General features: G+C 37.6%; 1 long non-coding RNA gene across 1 annotated transcript; it reads right to left on the bottom strand.

The window, feature by feature from the left end:
* Nucleotides 1-6,240: 6,240 nt before the first annotated feature.
* Nucleotides 6,241-8,801, bottom strand: LOC107817692 (uncharacterized). The gene is made up of 2 exons (XR_012705470.1): nucleotides 7,989-8,801; nucleotides 6,241-6,480 (listed from the first exon to the last, which is right to left on the bottom strand). It is a non-coding gene; the product is annotated as an uncharacterized LOC107817692 (long non-coding RNA).
* Nucleotides 8,802-9,240: the final 439 nt, after the last annotated feature.

Raw genomic sequence — 9,240 nt, forward strand, 5'->3', positions numbered from 1 at the left:
AATGGCCATGACATGCGCATGTGGCCTATCTTCTACCGTCAATCATCTTTCAAGATCTTCAATTGGCGATTCCCCATCTGATTCTCAATCTTATTCGACTTGTAGTGCCCGAAGGGTTTTCACTATCAAGTCTCTCTCATTTTTGGGTTCTTCTCTCAGCTTTCATCGCCTTATGGTGCCTGCGAAGGTTTTCACCAATAAGACTCTCTCGTTTTATATCTCTCTCCAGCTGGGGGGATTTGGAGTGTTGTCGGTATGACTCTTTCTGTTGGAGATTAGAGTCTTTTCTGCTGTGGAACAGAATGTTATGTTCGCCGGTAAGACTCTTCATTTGTCTGACTTGGCATCTTTTGAAGACTGATTAGAAGGTCTTTCTTTGGACCGTAATGTGGGTTTTGGATAGGCTAGAAAGAAAGGGTATAAAAGGCTCAAAAAATACATTAATTTTGGGTTCTTAGTTACAACCTTCGGAATTAGATTTATTTACAACAAACGCAACCTTTGCCCCAGTTTCTTGCTTGGGGATATTTTAATTGATTTTTTCATTTTTCAAAACTATGACCGAGCCGTGAAGCGCCTACGTATCCTCTTTGAGGAATCAGGTCAAACGTAGTTCCCAATTACTCGGTTTTCATTTGACTTTCCTCTTCTTTTTTCTCTTCTCTTTTTTCATCATTTTCTTTCCTTCTTTTTCATTTTTCTTTTGTCGTTTTGTTGATTTTTCTTTTTTTCTCTTTTTTTCTTAGTTGTCACTGATTCCGAACGAGGGGTATGAAATAAAATAAATAAGGCTCAAAAGGGGTAACGAAGGATAAAGTGTTTGGGTAGCAGAACAAAATGTCTTCGTCATTCCAGTCTTCAAAATATGCCAAGTGCAAACAACACGATTTAAATTTGTAGTCTCTTCTGATGGTGCTGGACTTGACAATTATATTCAACATCTGTTTGTTCATTTGTCACTTCTAAAGCACCGTTGGGCGACACTCTCATTCTCATTATTATGAACGACCCTCATGCCAATTTGGCGAATCTTTGATTTTAACGGTTTTCTTTGTGTTTAACTTGCCCCAGTTCCACATGACTCGGGATCCAAATAATGTCAAACCGTTCTTATTTCCTTTAAATGCTTTGATCACCTTTTCGGGGTTTTATGATTAACTTTTAAGATTAGGCCCAAAGTGTGTGCGCATGTCATGTCACTAGAATCGGCGTTGAATAAAAATGATAAAAGGGCTAAACAAAAGAAAACTGAAAATAATAGAAGACCGGATTTTGCATTAGATTACCGGTGAAATGGTTTGAAAAAACAAAAACAAACCGGAATAAAATCCTAAACAACCTGGACAAAACTTAAACAGACCGCTATGACAAAACAGAAAGATAAGCGGCAAGATATTGACACAAAACAATCCGAATTACAATCCTAATGATCCGAACAACAGAAATGACAACAAAATAGGCCACCACAAGCTTCTCTTTTGTTAACCAAGGAACGAAGTGTCTTCCCACTTTATCAAAACTGGCATCTTAGCCACTGAACTTTGCATCAATACTGCCTAGACCATTACCAGCTTCAACCTCATCAACCTCCGTCGGCAAGTTCTCGAGGGGGTTCGAGTGATCCATGTCACTGTTATTAATCACAACCTGCCCTTCTCGGATCATTTTCTCTACTTCCCTTCTCCAACTATGACAGCTCTCAATGTTATGCCCTATGACATTGGAGTGGTAGGCGCATCGCGCTGCCGGATCAAAGCTCTTTGCAAGTGGATTTAGAGTACATGTGGGGAGTGGCTCAATCGAGCCAGCATGCCTTAGCCTTTCAAATAGACTGGCATAAGATACCCCGATGGGGGTGAGAGCCTTTCCTCGTTTCAGCAACCTCTTCATTCTTGCATGTTGACAGGGCTGGAAACCTGATCCAGATGGCTTTTGATGGGCTTGTATGGGTGGGTAAGCATTTCGTGGAGTCGGGTCCCTGGGAAGTGAGTTATGGCTTTTGAGGTCACGGGGAAAGAAGTGGTGTTGGGGAGCGGAGAAGCATTGAGGAGTGATGGAGCTACTCGGATAGCTGGGAAAGCTGCCATAAGTGGGTTGGGATGGAGAGTATGGGGGATCTTCCATTATGGTGTTGGGTGCTTGGGAAATGACCGAGTTCAAGAGACTTGGCGGTGGAGGGGGTGGCGTTTTTCCCGTTATCCATGCCTGATACATGTCTGCCACATGCTGTCTCAGCATTCTCACTTCTTCTACCAACCCGTTGTTCCGTTGACCAATTGTTGTCGGTCATCAATACCGACCCACTCGGTTCTGCGGTTCTGAGCCATTGTCCTTTGATTTTGCTTTGCAGGGAGGAGTTACCACAACCAACCACTTTTCTGTATATGAACACAGCAAAGGGAAGCCATCACATTAGTGTTAGGGCATTTGACAGACAATCATATATCAGAGATACAATGCACCTAAGCAGTTAGACAATTGTGCCCCTCTGAAAATCTCCCACACTTTCCTTTATTTATTTATTTTTTCTTTTTTAATGGTGGTCGAATCTTATGGAGATTGCCTACGTATCATGACCCCGCATGAATCAGACCTTGCGTAGTTCGGACCACTAAAAGATAAACAATAATAAACACATTTTATGTTTTTTTGGAATTTCCAACTTTCAAATTAAAACAAACTTGATTGCAAAAGTTTAAAAACTAACCATACTAACAGACTTTTTTACAAAAGACAAAAAACGGCCTCGAAAATCAAATAACTCGCATACTCTAATCAAAGAATTACAAACTCAAAACAAACGGCTAGTTCCTTTCCTCTGTTCGACAAATGCAACCAAATGGTTATTTTGCAAATGTGGCCCCTTCCAAATTCCACATGAATTTAAGGCCAGGGAGGATTATTTTATGACACTTTACAAACTCGTCCGTTCTTTTACGAAAACAGCCTTTCGACAACTCAACGATACTCTAAGGCTATTTCGGCAAGAACGGTTTAAGACGCGGCCGAAGCTGGCTTGGCTTATTTTGACAAAAGACGGTATTCACTTGACAGCTGACTCTTTGTTTTTTTTTTCAAGTTACAATAAAACCTGGTGTTGCAAACACGGCCCTTCAGCGCCTCGGGGACGAAGATTTTTAAGGCTGTGCGGGTCAACTGGACCAAACTCCTAAACATGACCCCAAAAGGTGGCTGTTTATGCAAAGTCAGCCTTCCGGCGTCCCTTTCGGGAACATTCGGCTATTTATGACAAACAACATCACCTGATTTATTTATGACTCTTTTTATCATTTTTCAAAAATAGAAAACTCAATATTGCAAACACGGCCTTTCAACGTCTCGGGGACGAAGATTTTTTAAGGCTATGTGGGTCAACTCGACCAAATCTTAAAAAAAAATGACCCGAAGGTGGCTGTTTATGCAAAGTCAGCCTTCCGGCGTCCCTTTCGGGAACATTCGGCTATATATGACAAAACAGCATCACCCGAACTCTTTATGACAGAATTGAAATTTTGACATGTTTTTTTTTTAATTTGTTTTTGGCTATTTTAGCAAAAGGGGGTTGGACCCGATGAGGGTTGCCTACGTATCTCACATCCAGTGAGAATCAAACCTGCGTAGTTCGGGCAATCAAGAATAAGTAGATGAACTAACTTTTTTTTTTTAATTTGCGAAAGAACTACTTTAAAAGAAGAAAGGAAGTATTTTTTTTTTGATTGATTTTCTTTTTTTTTAAAAGAAAGACTTCTAAGATATATTTTTTTTGAATTTTCGTTTTTTTTTTATTCTAAAGAAAAGAAGAAAATATTTTTCGGAATTTTACCTTTAATAAAAGAAATGCTTCTTAAAATGTTTTTTGAATTTAGAATTTTCTTTTCAATTTTGAAAGAAGAATCAAAATATTTTCGGATTTTTTTTATTATTATTATTATTTTTTTTAAAAAACAATTAGAAAGACTTTCTAAAGAAGTCCATAATGGAAAATATTTTTGGATTTTTATTGTTTTGAAAATTGGGGGTCTAAAAACTTTTCTAGACTTTTTGGCAAGACAAATATTTTTGCAACAAATAAAGACATATATATATTATTTTGGAAATAAAAAAACTTTTTGGATTTATATATATATACATATATATTTGTGACAAATAAAGAAAGACTCTTTTATTATTTTTTTTTTATTTTTGCATTTTCATAAACAAATAAAAAACATTTTTTTAAAAAAAATAAGACTCTTTTCATGGCAAAACAAACTATTTTCTTTTCTATTTTTTTTGAAAAACAAAACAGAACAATGATGATTTTTTTATATATATTTTTCCTTTTAATAAAACAAACTAAACATTTTTTTTTCTCATTTTTCTTAAAATTTCGGCAGAGTTTTGACAGTATTCGGGCATTTGGTTTTATTCAAAAATAAGCAATCAATTCTCTAACCGCTATTTCCTTTTTTTTCGCATTTCAAAATGTTATTCCTGATATTCACAAGACAGTCAACACACAAGTCTGAATCAAATAAATGCGCAAGTAGTAGCAAGTAAGATGCATCAGGATGGTCATTTCCATTTTTGGTACACCTGTCCTAAACAGACCCAACCCCTGTGTTGAGCCTCCAAAGTCAAATGCATGTGATGCAAACAAACGTTCCTACTAGGGATCCGGCATGAAACTGAGTTATTCTAGGTTCATAATCTGGGTATTTGTTCTAGACTGTGTACCCGAGCGGACAACTCGAGTCGAGGAGGGGGCTACGTACCGGGGACCCGCGGGATCGTCCGGCTTTGTAACTTATCCTGCCTCTTTCTTATTTCAGGTATCGACACTAACATAATAGGGAGTCTCGGCCAGCGAGCTTCTCCCCGGAGGTAAGAAGAGAATGGTTTCGGCACAGTTTATATGTACAGTTCAAATAATATCAAAGCGGTAAAATCAGCATTTAGCACATTAGGCTCAAAACATGTAATAAAATCAGATAATAAATAAAGCCAAATAATAACAATTATTCTAAGCTCGAATTCTTAACCCTAAACTGGTGGTTCTGAGTCATTTATCTTCCCCAACAGTGTCGCCAGAGCTGTCACACCTCCTTTTTCCACACCCGAGGGGGTGCAAGGGAGTTTTTTCCAATTAAAGGACAATCGAAACGGGATTTGTTTATTTATTTCAGAGTCGCCACTTGGGAGGTTTAGGGCGTCCCAAGTCACCAATTTTAATCCCGAATCTAGGAAAATAATGACTCTATATTACAGTCTGCGTACCAGAAATCCGGATAAGGAATTTTGTTAACCCGGGAGAAGGTGTTAGGCATTCCCGAGTTCCGTGGTTCTAGCACGGTCGCTCAACTGTTATATTCGGCTTGATTATCTGATTTTATACAAGTGTGAACTTATGTGCAAAATTTAACTTTTAACCGCTTTTATCATTTACTGTTTTTATCAAGAATTGCAACGTTGTGAAAATGTATCTCGAACCGTGTTACAATCAATGTACCAGTGGTCGTCGACACACTTTGACTCCGTTGAGATTTGGATTTGGGTCACATCAATGTGCACCCGAGTTTAAGGAAATTAAATTATTAAAGGCGCGCCTAAAGCGACTAGCGTATTTATTTTGGGTAAGACCGTGGAATTTTACTAAACGGTCCATCCCGAAGTCCAAATAATTTTTAAAGCAAATATTTACTGAGGGCCCCGCAATTTGTATTTTATTTGGCGAGGCTCATCTCATTCTTATTTTTTAAAATGAATTTGCAACGTCATGGACACGCATCTCGAACCACGTCACAATCAATGTACCCGTGATTAGAAACACATTTCGACTCCGTTGAGAATTGGATTTGGGTCACATAAATGTGCACCCGAGTTTACGAAGGTAAGATTTATTAAGGCGCGTCCTAAAGAGTCTAACGTATTGTTATTTTAGGAAGAGGCCGTGAAGGTTCATTAAACGGCCAAATCCAAAGTCTAGTCAATGGTTATGTATTTTATTGAGGGCCCCGGCGGTTTGTGATTTATTTGGCGAGGCTCGTCTCATTTTTATTTTAAAAGGATAAACCTATAGCGACTACATTTTCTATTAAGTTCGTCTCTAAAAATAAAAAAAATCTCCTAATTATTTACATGCTGAAAAACGCAATTTATTAGTTATTAAGTTACGGCTAATGTGAACGGAAAATTGCGATCGCGTTTGTACAAGGAAAAACTGCTTTCATTCCACATTTTATTATTTGCTAGAACATGAGATAAATACAAAATAATATCAAAAAAGATTAACTATTCTTCGATTAATGTAAACTAACATTATTAGATGAAGAAGTTATACATATGTGACATCATTGCTCATTTAATCAATCAACTACATTTTTATACCAAGAGAGGAAAATTAATATTCAAACACAGATCCAAACAAAAGAATTCAACAGGAACAGGAGCCTGATTAATATTTCATTTTTCGCTTCAAGTCAAGAGTGTACAAATGTGTACCTGGAAATAGCAGTACAAGAACAAAAGAAATAGGAGTCAGCAGCAGTAATAACACAGCAACAGCAGGTTCAGCAACACCGCGAAACCAGTAACAACCAGTAGAATGACCCAGTAACAGATTGAAAACTCAGCAGTGCAAAAGTACAATCGCAGTCAAAGCAGAAGAGAAAAAAGATACGAGATGCAGCAGCTTCGGATTTTTGAATAACACTCGAAGAAAAGCAAACAGAATTGTTCGAGTGAAAGTTCAAATTGTCTTTCTCTTTTACTATCACAAACTCTCTCTAGTATAAAAGTATGTCAACTCTCAAGTGTAAAAGTCTCTCAACAATAATCTCTCAATAATGTTCAACCTTTTTTCTTCTCTCTAAAAAATCCTCTCAATGTTCAAGTTCTAGTCTCCTTCTTAATGTCAAGAATGACTCTATATATAGCAAGACAAGTCTTCCATTCCCAACCCCAAAATTATTCCCCCAATGACATGCTTTGGCCCACTATTAAATGTCTTCTTTATTTTAAATATTGTTCCCCATGCCTACATTAAACAAGTACAAGATTTCCAACCCATTACAATATGTTCCCCATGCCTACATTAAACAAATACCACACTCTCAACCCATTACAATATGTCCCCCATGCCTACATTAAACAAGTACAAGATTCCTCCCCATTATGTTTTGTCTTGTCCCCCATTATATTAAACAAGTACATCAAAAACCTCACCCCATTATATTTGTCCCCCATGCTTAACATAAAGAATCAAAATAATGTTCAATTACCAAACTACCCCTCCGACCTTATTGCAATTACAAATCTACCCCGAATGCAATACAATTTACCAAATTACCCCTCTGCTCTAAACAATCAATTAATCATAACTCAACCAAAATATAGTCAAGATGACCAATTTCTCAACAATCTTTAACAACAATTTACATGAACATGATGAACAACACAAACTCCAAATTAATGGAAATAAATCAGCCATATCGGGAACCAATCCTGGTTAATTTAGACCATTAATGGATGAACAAAGAGACAATAATACAAACAACAATATGCATGATTCAAATTAAACTAACAAATCAAAACACACATAAACTCACATTAAATCGCTGGATTTAAACATGGACTTCAAACAAAGATGAACATGAATTAAATTTGTTTTTAAGCAACACACATGACGGATTCTAACGATTCAAACAACATTAATATTTTCTGGAAACAACATGAAACAAATTGAAGAAATAATTAATTAAATTTCAATTTGAATCTAACAAACATAACACTAACAAATATTCACTTAATCAACAACACAAACATGAAATAAACATGAAAAACAATTAATTAATCTTTCATTTGAAATCTGAAAAATTAATTTAACAAACAACACATGAACATAAACTAAAAATTAATTCAAACGATAAACAAAACAAACCTTTGCCGATTTTAGATTCGAAAATATCAAAACGAAATGCGGACAAAATAAACTTCAAAAATCTACTAACCGGAGATGAACGACGAACAAACGACTAAACCAACAACAAACTTGACGAGCCTCGACCAAATCTCGAACCAACAATGACGAACGTGATTAAGAAGTAACTGAAGAAACGGGACAGTAGCAAAATCTGGACGATGAAGCAGTAGCAAATGGGACGACGAAGGAGGCAGAAGAAGCTAATGACACTGCTACCATGGCCAGCGAATTCAACTACCAGAAACGCGAGCAGCAGCAGTTCGGAGACTGAAGCAGTTGTTCGTGCGCTCCGGTTGTTCGAGCTTGAAGTTGTTCGGTGCAACAGACGGGGAGGAAGTCGACGCAGCAACTTAGAGAGAGAAGCAGCTGTTCGTTGAGGCAGCAACAACACAGCCAAAACGACTGGTTGACGAGCTTGGCCATGGAAACGACTGGGCGTAACGGCGGTGACGACGGTGATGGAACAGTGACGACGCAGCAACAACAACTGCTGCTCGTCAGGGCTCCGGTGGTCATTTGGACGGGACTGAGCAGCTGTGGGGGGTCGTTTGAGCAGTGACGACGCAACAGCAACAGCTGTGGTCGTCGGCTTCAATGGAGGAATGGTTGCGACAGTAGTGATGGGTTTCACGGAGGAAGAAGTCGATGGGCTAGCAGTTTGGGCAGTAGGGTTCGCGGGTGGTTGCTGGAGGAAGGAGGTGGTGTTTTTGTGGTGGTTTGGGCAGTGGTCGATGGGGCTGGTGAATGGCAGCAGCCATGGACGTTGGGGTGTTTGAGTTTGGGGAAGAAGAAAGTAAGGGAGGGGGGCGGACCATTTTTTAGGGTTTTTTGTTCTTTTCGTTTTTTTTTCTTTTGTTTTGTGTCTTTGAAATGCAAGATAGGGGTATTGGATTAATGGGGCGGACCGGGTCGACCCGGTATGTAGTGGACTGGGTCGTGGACAATTGTTTGGGCCTGGGGTTGAAAATTGAAGAAGTGGCCCAATCCGATTTCTATTTGTATTTTTGTTATCTTTTCTTCTTTTATTTTCTAAAACTAAATTATAAAAATACTTAAATTATTATTAAGAATTAAATTAAGTTATAAAAGCGCAAGTTAACTACCAATAACAATTAACGCACAATTAAGTAATAATTAAGCATAAAATTGTTCATTTGGACATTAAATGCTAAAAATGCAAAAGATGCATATTTTTTTGTAATTTTTTAATTTTTGTAAAACTAATTTAATTACTAACAATTATAGAATTAAATACTACATGCAAATGCGACATATTTTTG

The sequence above is a fragment of the Nicotiana tabacum genome, chromosome 22, assembly GCF_000715075.1.
Source record: "Nicotiana tabacum cultivar K326 chromosome 22, ASM71507v2, whole genome shotgun sequence".
NCBI classification, from domain to species: Eukaryota; Viridiplantae; Streptophyta; class Magnoliopsida; order Solanales; family Solanaceae; genus Nicotiana; species Nicotiana tabacum.